The sequence below is a fragment of the Lolium rigidum genome, chromosome 3 (assembly GCF_022539505.1).
Source record: "Lolium rigidum isolate FL_2022 chromosome 3, APGP_CSIRO_Lrig_0.1, whole genome shotgun sequence".
In the NCBI taxonomy this organism is placed as follows: domain Eukaryota; kingdom Viridiplantae; phylum Streptophyta; class Magnoliopsida; order Poales; family Poaceae; genus Lolium; species Lolium rigidum.
Genome location: NC_061510.1, coordinates 185231691 through 185240326, shown reverse-complemented (window position 1 = coordinate 185240326; position 8636 = coordinate 185231691). Strand labels below are relative to the sequence as shown.

Here is an 8636-nt window from a genome sequence, read left to right as displayed (position 1 = left end):
AAGTAGCTGCTCCCACAGCAGGAGAGCTAGCTTTGCGGCCAACTTTCGTTCAGCGTGGTGGAAAAGATACAGCGGCGCAGTCGTCGGGACCTGCATTGGTCCAGAAAGAGCCGTTGGTCGGGCCTAACGTGGCAGTTCAGGACTCGCTAGGAGCTGGAGCGGAGCAGAAACGCACTCACATGCAGTGGAGGGGGCCAGTGGTAGTGGAGGCGGTTTCCCTGGGCGTGGCCAACGTGGGAGCGGCCAGGAACTGGCACGGAGCATGCAGGAGATCCGGTCCTGTGGGAGGACGCGCTAGACTCTCTGCCCGGCGCTGATCCCGAGCACATCGAGCCGACCGCGGCAGTGCTGGAGGCGCAGGAGGTGGGGCCGGCAGGACAAAGCGCGGAGAGAGGAGAATCTGACATGTCCCCATCTGTCTCCACGGCGGGGCCCACGGAGCAATAATGGTGTCCAGAGAATTCATACTAATAACATTACTATTAGCATGCAAATAAAGTTTCATAGAGTTTTTAATTTTCTCTTCAAACACCTCATGTCCTAACTCAAGATAAATACTATAAAGCTCTCTAAAAAAAATATTTTCCATTAAGCCTAACTAGTGAAAATAAAAACAAAAAACAAAAAGATATAATTGCAGAATCTAAAGAAAATAACTTCGAGCACTCACCAGCAACTAGATAATTACCTTACCTCCCCATCAACGCGTCAGAAACGAGCTTGATATCTACGTACACTTCTATTCTTGTAGACATGTGAGTTTCATATAATGGTAATAATATCCTAACGTACCAAAAAAAACCAAAAACGAATCCCACTAATAACTCTTCCATGCATGATCTCAGGCAATTATTGTTTGACCTCCTCTCCCATGATTACCGCATGGACTATGCTCTAAGGCTGATCATATTCACGTACATATCAGTGTATCACGTCTAGATCGATCTCCTCTCCAGCTCTCCTGGAAACGAGTCACGCGAGGCCGCCCCCAGGGTCAGCGCGAGGCCGCCGGCGCCTCTAGTCGAGGTTTGGCCGCTCAGACCACCGCCCCCTCCAGCTTGGCCTCCTCCTCCGATACTGACTATCGTCTATTTGGCCTTGCAGACTTGCACGCGATGACGCCATGGATGCTATCGACAGCGCGAATCAAGAGATGCAGTTGCAGATCGCGACGATTGAGCCGGAGGACGGTGACCACCATGGCCAGGAGCATGGCACTCCGACCCCAAGTCCATCTCCGACCCCGTCGCCTGATGGTGCTCTCCATCTCCGTCACCTGAATATACTTGCTGCATGTGTGGGTGAGATAAAAAAAAGTTTGCCAATGTGTTGATTTGCCTGATTGATCAGTAGTCAGTTCCACGCTTAGTCATACATAGACTGATTGTATAATTCAGTACTAGGTTATACTGGACTATATAATTCAGTACTAGGTTATAATTCAGTACTAGGTTATAATGCTCATTAGAGTAATGATAGAGTACACAGTAATGCTTATTTGTGGCCTTATGTACAGTTAAATTACCTCTATATTTTGTGAGTTTGTGAACTTAAAGTGATTACTATGTGACGCTGTTTATAAATTATGCTTATATATTTTTTGGTCGACGAGTATTTTGTGAACAATTTAATGTGTTTTAAACTTGGATATTTTTTACCCGCGGGTACCCATTTACCCTCCCGGGTGACGGGTATGGGAAAAAGTTGTACCCGTCGACGGGTATGGGTATGGATGACGAGTGAGATTAAAGGCGATGGGTACGGGTATGGGGTGGCTCCACCCGCACCCATACCCTGCGGGTGCCATCCCTATTTCCATGGTGAGGTGTACCACCGCTTTGACTAAGCCAAACCAAACACATAAGCGAATGGAAGGTGGGAGGGCTATCGGGACAGATGATACGGACGGAATAGCCTACCAACCGGTAGCTGGTAACCTCCCAGTCCACAAAATCAGCACTGTAAAAAAACCAACGGAAAAAATTGACCAAACCATAAAGGAGAAAGCCACACGTCGTGCTATTACTAGAGAGATGAGAGGATAAATAGCCTACAGTGGCCAGATTGATATGGGATGCGGTACTTTGATCAACTTTTATATAGGTTATAATATAGTATAATAATAGGTAGGTATGAGGTCCCTTCACGAGAGTGTGAGTACGTAATGTTGCACAACATGCAATGTCTAATGCTCCTTCCTTAAAATGTTAAACATTTTTCTTCAATATTTCTAAAACTTGTTCTCATACTTCGCCGACTTCAAAGGTCATGACGGGTACTACGGATTTAGGAAATATTATTATCTATCTTGTGTAGCGCAGCTGAGCATATCCAAACTCCGATTACTCTTCTGCGGATAAAAAGGACGAGCTAGGGAACAATCCATGTTTGTAACATGTGCCAAAGATTCGACCCTCGAGCTACAGCTTCAAAACATCCGTGGTTTTGTACGAGTTTAAAGTAAATATTTTATTATTTATAGAGTTTATTGCGATCTCATCGATTTTACGTTGCTAAGGATGTAGTTAGAAATTAACAATGATATTGCTGGCAATCCAAGGGTGCACCTATGATGGCAAATATATAGGTGTGTGAAAGTGGGAGTGGCGTTTTGGCACCCGGGAGCTTTTAAACTTCGTTTTAAAAGCTTTTTAAAAATGTTGAAAAAATTGAACACAAAATTTAGTGCATACATCTTGTAATTCTACACGCTCAAAAAGTGGTTTCACAGAAAACCGACATTTTGAGTGCCACCCGTAAAAAAGACAAATTTTTGTGTAAAAAAAGGTTGTGTACGACACGTTTTATTGTCTTTTTTACACAAGTCACAAAAAATGTCGGTTTTTCACAAGACTTGATGTGCGCACGTAAAATGTTGATACGTAAGCGAGAATTTTTTTGTTTGATTTTTTTGAATATTTTAAAATGTTTTTCCGGTGGCAGGAGCATATGCTCCCATGTGCCGAATTGAATTTCCGTGTGTGAAATATGTACTCCCTCCGTTCTGAAATAGTCTACATTTTAGCCCCAAATTTTGTTCTGAAATACTCTACATTCTAGCTTTTAGTCAACAACAACACTGAAAACGAGGTGGTTTTACTCTCTTTATTGGATGTTGTTATTTTCAATGTAGCTTGGATTGGTTGTTCAAATATCTAAGTAGTACTAATAAATGCACTACTAATTTGTCTCATTTTTTCTAGAACGTAGACTAAATCAGAACGGAGGGAGTATCTTCTCTTTCTTAATAGATGGCCCCAATTTACTGGTCTCACAGCGAGCCACGTCACCTCATTACAAATTTCCACTTCCCCTCATTGTTTCCAGGCGTACGTAACGTTTTTGGTACCGAGCCCGACACGGCAGGACTCACGAGCCGAACCAGAGCCAGACCCACGGCACTACCGGAACAGAACCACGGGACCTTCGTGGCCAGAACCATGTGCGTACACCAGATGGGCTGACCGAAGGCAGCCCATCAACCGTTGGACCGACTTTCGCTTGCGAGAAAAAAACCCTGGCCGCACGACTGTCTTCGTCTTCCTCGCGTGGTCGCCACGGGATCCCGCTCGCCCCGTAGATCTCCCCTACCACGACTCCGCTCGGTTCGCCTTGGAACATCCCCACCGCTCGCAACGGGAACGGGGCGTGGTCGCCCCGGGATCCCGGCCGCCACATACATCTCTCCCCCACCACGACTCCGCTCCGTTCGTCTTCGAACAGCGCCACAACGGCAACGGGTATGCTCTGCCAATCTCCGCATTCAACACAATAAATCCGGCCTTGAAGACAGTAGAAACTGCTCGGAGAATTTGTTCTGCCGCTGCCGTCTTAAAAGGCACGCGATGGTGCTCTCCACCCCCACAACGATCCGGGCAAACTACGCCGATGCACCCAACACGAGCAGCTGCTTCAACGCCGGTAGCTACCCCTCTCCATTCTTCTTCCTCCTTCCTTTTCTAGAATCCCTAAATCACTCACTATAACTTAACGATGTACCAGGTTCATCTCCGCCTACAGATTTTGTCGCGCCTCCGGACAATTTGTCGCGCCTCCTGATTTCCACTGCTACCTCATCACATATATCAGGTATTTTGGTCACCTCCAAAAGGATACATCGGTTTTTTGTATGCATGTTTGCGTTCTGCTAGAAAATTTTCCCATGTACTACTGTAATTGTAGTTCAAAATGAGATGCTCACACATGAAATGAAAGCCTTCCCCATGTACTACTGTAGTTGAAGTTTAAAATGAGATGCTCACACATAAAATGAAAGCCTTCATATTATCTTTCAAATTTGCATTTTATTTTTCTGGTGGTTTCTGTTTGACAGGTTTCTTCGATTTTTTTATACATATTTTGCCAACATTTACTGATGGCCCATGTTCCTGCAGTCTGCATTTCCTCTCTAGATTATTACTTTAGGTATGTGATAACCCAACATGCTCACGAAGTCTAGCATGCATATGAATGATCTTCATAAATTAATAGGAATAAGGAATCAGGGAATTACAGAAAATCACGAATTAGGGATCATACCCCCAAGTTCTGTTGTACGGAATAAGGAGTATTTACCTTGCTGACTGGGCCATAGAGGTGCAATGCTATTATATGCCATATCTGAGCCTTGAATCTACTGTAAGACAACACCATAAATGATTAATATGGATAGATAGTAGTTGTTGTAGTTGGGAATCCACCAGATAAATATGAACCATAAACTTATTGTACTACTATTTGCAAAATGCAAATTACAAACAGCAACAGCAGTTATTATTATATTAAGTGTGTGTGGTTAGTTCTCCTTATTCATTTATACTACTGTAAATGTTTTCAAAGTTTCCATTTTATTTTAAGTGATATGAGCATTAGATGTTCTACCTAAAAAGATGGATAGCTCTGAAAATATACAGCCTGCAGTCCATTCTACCTGAATTAGTGATATTGCTGCTTGCATAAACAATTAGCTTAGTAGATTTAGTCGCTTCTATTGTAATCCAAAAGACCTTAAAATAATCCAATGAGTGACTGCATGAATAAATACTGCATCTATCATTTTGTTCTACTTCTGAACTTTACAATATACATGACATGATCTGATTGAGCAATTTCATTCGTGTCACATGTTTCAGTGGGTTGAATAAGCATCATCTGTTGCACTTTTCCTGTTACCTGACACAGATATACTGATCATTGTTATTCAAGCAGTGAACGAGTCTCAAGATCACATTAGGCTCTGGTCTTGGAATGAATGCATGAGTCAGAACATGAACTCATAAACCAATGCATTGTGTGCAGGCCCCAATAATTTGAGTGTGTGTTTCCTGTAGTGAACACAGAATAGACAAGTCAGTTAGTCACAAATTACATTATGGTCAGACTTACTAAAATTTTGGCCCAACTGTTTGCTTGGTTGACCTCTTTTACTGTAAACTGTCATGATGCTATTGCTGTCATATAAAAGGATGTAGGTCTATGACTCTATGTAAAAGTTCATCTGTTATTTCAATGACATAATTGCATTTGTCTAATACAAAACGACCTACAGTTTGAAAAGATTGGCATAGTGAACTGCGCCTTCAGTGCTTTTGAACTTTGAAGTATATCAAGGGAGAACCTGGTTGTAGCTGAGAAGAGCTCTTTTTTCGATGGTGGGTCAAATATTTATGTATCTTCATCTGCAATATTACTCCATATTTTCACTCTGAGGGTTTCCAACATGAGACTGAAAGTCTTGCTGCGTCTTAACTTTTCAGTTATTTTACAAAACACGTTTTCAATCTGCCTTGATCCCTTATTATTCTGAATGTGCTTGTCTTCCTTCCGTGAGAATACGTACTGCACTTTTAGTACTAAAGATTCTTCGACCATTTTGCTAAACTTTCATCGGATGCATCTATTGTTTCGGTAAGTTCATTTCACTCATAAGTCATCAGCTTCAACCGTTGGTTATTCAACATGCTTTTAGCCTATGGCAGCTAATTTTCTTTTCAAATCCTAGGCTCATTGCTCATTAATCATCGGATAATCTGTACATGAATTTGTGCACTTTTTTAAAATTAAATGTTTTCTTTTCAGAATCCGGTTGCCACCTTCTTTCTTTGCACACTTCGAAAAAATACCAGGGGATCGAACTAAGATCATGAATAATATCCGCCTGTACCAGCTACCTCTGCAGCGCTACATGGCTATGATGGACCTTCAGGTTACTGTTCACTAAGTTTCCATATTTTGTAAGACCCAGGCCTCTGCATTTTCCTATTGTTCATAGTATAGCTGATGTAAACGTCCACTTTGGGTATGCTGTTTTGGTCCATATTGCAAAAAGGGAACGAGACACTTTTCTACAACCTCCTTATTGACAATGTTGAGGAGGTCCTTCCTATTGTGCACACTCCAACTGTTGCTGAGGCGTGCCAAAAGTACGGTTCTATATTCAGCCGTCCTCAGGGCCTTCATATCAGCTTGAAAGAGAAGTACATTTTCCTGCGTCGTTAATAACTTCGTTTAATTTTGGGGCTATTTTTGCTTCACACTCATATGAAATCTTGCTGGGTTGTACAGGGGAAGATCCTTCAGATGCTGAAGAACTGGCCAGAGAGGAGCATTCAGGTTATTGTTGTTACCCATGGTGAGCGTATTTTGGGCCTTGGAGATCTTGGGTGCCAGGTATTCTCTGTTATGTGTCTTGAAAAATTATGAACTACCTCTCAGGTTGTTTCATTCATTGCAATATTTTCAACGTAGGGAATGGAGATTCCTGTTGATAAGCTTTCCCTTTACACTGCTTTGGGAGGGTTTCGTCCATATGCTGTAAGTTGCCACTTATATACCTTTTTTTTTGGACCCTAACTGACAGTTTGATGCTTATGCAGGCAAATGCTGCAAATTAAAGCACAAATAAATACATATTAAATATAGCACTAATTTCCAATAAATGCATTCTTTGCCAAACATACTACAGTATATACCATTAAATTTGCAATAAATGACTGATTCTATTCTTTGTCAATCCTCTATTTTTAGGTACTAAGACACCGCAACATCCCTCTATATAACAGAACATCAACAATACCAATTCATCTGTCCATATCAAAATACATAAACAACTTTTAACCCAGAGGCTTCACCCATCACCCGGCACATGGAGCAACAAGGAGGAAAAAACAGGTAATCCTCAGTCATCCATACATTCATATTAACACATATATGTTTCTAACTCCTATCTTCATGTACAAAATCTCTCTATGCAGCACGCCAATGAGGCCTGCCGCGTCCGTACTTCCATCGGCACCAAACCGTCAAAAAGAAGCTAACAAGATGTACATTAAAGCAATAGAAGAACTCAAGCACGAACGACCACTGCATATAACTTTACAGGATGGTGACCAAGGGGAGCCTTCACGTGCTGACATGAAAAACATACTTGGAAAAGATGAGTTCTTCACAATGGAGTACATCAAAGAAGAGACAAGTGACAGCTATCATTTCTGCTGAGTACTTTTAAAAAGGCAATAAGTAGTTACCAATTCAATCATCAGGTTCTCACATCATGTAACTTTTTTTTAATCAACTTCCAAATAATGAAATGAACTCCCTTTAATCAAATGTTTGGGGTATGCTTACCCTATGAGTTGTTTGCTTTGCCTTCTCTTTTGTTCCGACATGGCAATTTTTTCTGGGACCATTACAGCTTATTGTACTCTCCCAGTCTCCGGCAGCCATCAAGAACTTCAGTGTTGGCTGCCTCCATAGCGCCTTCTCCAAGCTCAATCTGGACACGCTCCGCTGGAGGATCTTCCATAGTGTAAGTTCCTATCTGGATTCTCAGTTTGCAACTCCCCTTAATTGTTTATAATGTAGATTGATATAGAAACACTTCACCAGTTGTATTCTTTCAAGATTTTTTGAACAGTCGAGTATGGTCAGGCGGTCAGTACATCAATGCTTTGTGTGCTGGAATGATGCTACGAAATTTATGGATTACGTATCTCAAAATTCGTTACCCAGCACATGTTTTTTCACATAGTACTACTGCTAATATTTGTTTATCTCATCATCTCAACTGATGTTGGTGTTCTCTGATATATAATTGCAGGTTTCTGTACGAGAGAACATTCTTCCTATGTGAAGCCGATGCTTCTACTAAGCCATCTTCTGTAGTTGTGCTTTACCGCAACAAAGAAAATACCGGGATGTAGCATTACATGCTTATTTCAAAATACATGTACATGATGCACTCTTTTATCATCAAAGATTGTAAAAGTCACTCAAAAAAAGTTAGTTGTTTATATATGATATTTGTTCGGTTGTGAATTTGTGATGATTCATTCTCATTTTCTATGTACCAATGTTTAGCAACATATTTTGTAACACAACAAGGTAATTATTCCCAACAGTGACCCCGTGCACTTAACCAAATTATTTCCCATTTTAATTGTTTATATCATTGTACAAAGATTACAAAAAATATCCCGCCGCAACGCGCGGGGCATCATCTAGTATACTATATAGCATCTAACATCTATGGGAGCCGTTGGAGTTGAATAAAATATAGGAGCAGCATCCTTCTTGGGAATGCCCCCTACAAAGATAATTGGCTGCTTTATTGGAGCTTGTTGACTTGCTAAAGTGTA

The 8636-nt window shown here is 41.5% G+C and overlaps 1 long non-coding RNA gene across 1 annotated transcript; it reads left to right on the top strand.

The window, feature by feature from the left end:
* Positions 1–7256: 7256 nt before the first annotated feature.
* On the top strand, positions 7257–8323 carry LOC124702818. The gene is made up of 3 exons (XR_007002698.1): positions 7257–7541; positions 7694–7807; positions 8099–8323. It is a non-coding gene; the product is annotated as an uncharacterized LOC124702818 (long non-coding RNA).
* Positions 8324–8636: the final 313 nt, after the last annotated feature.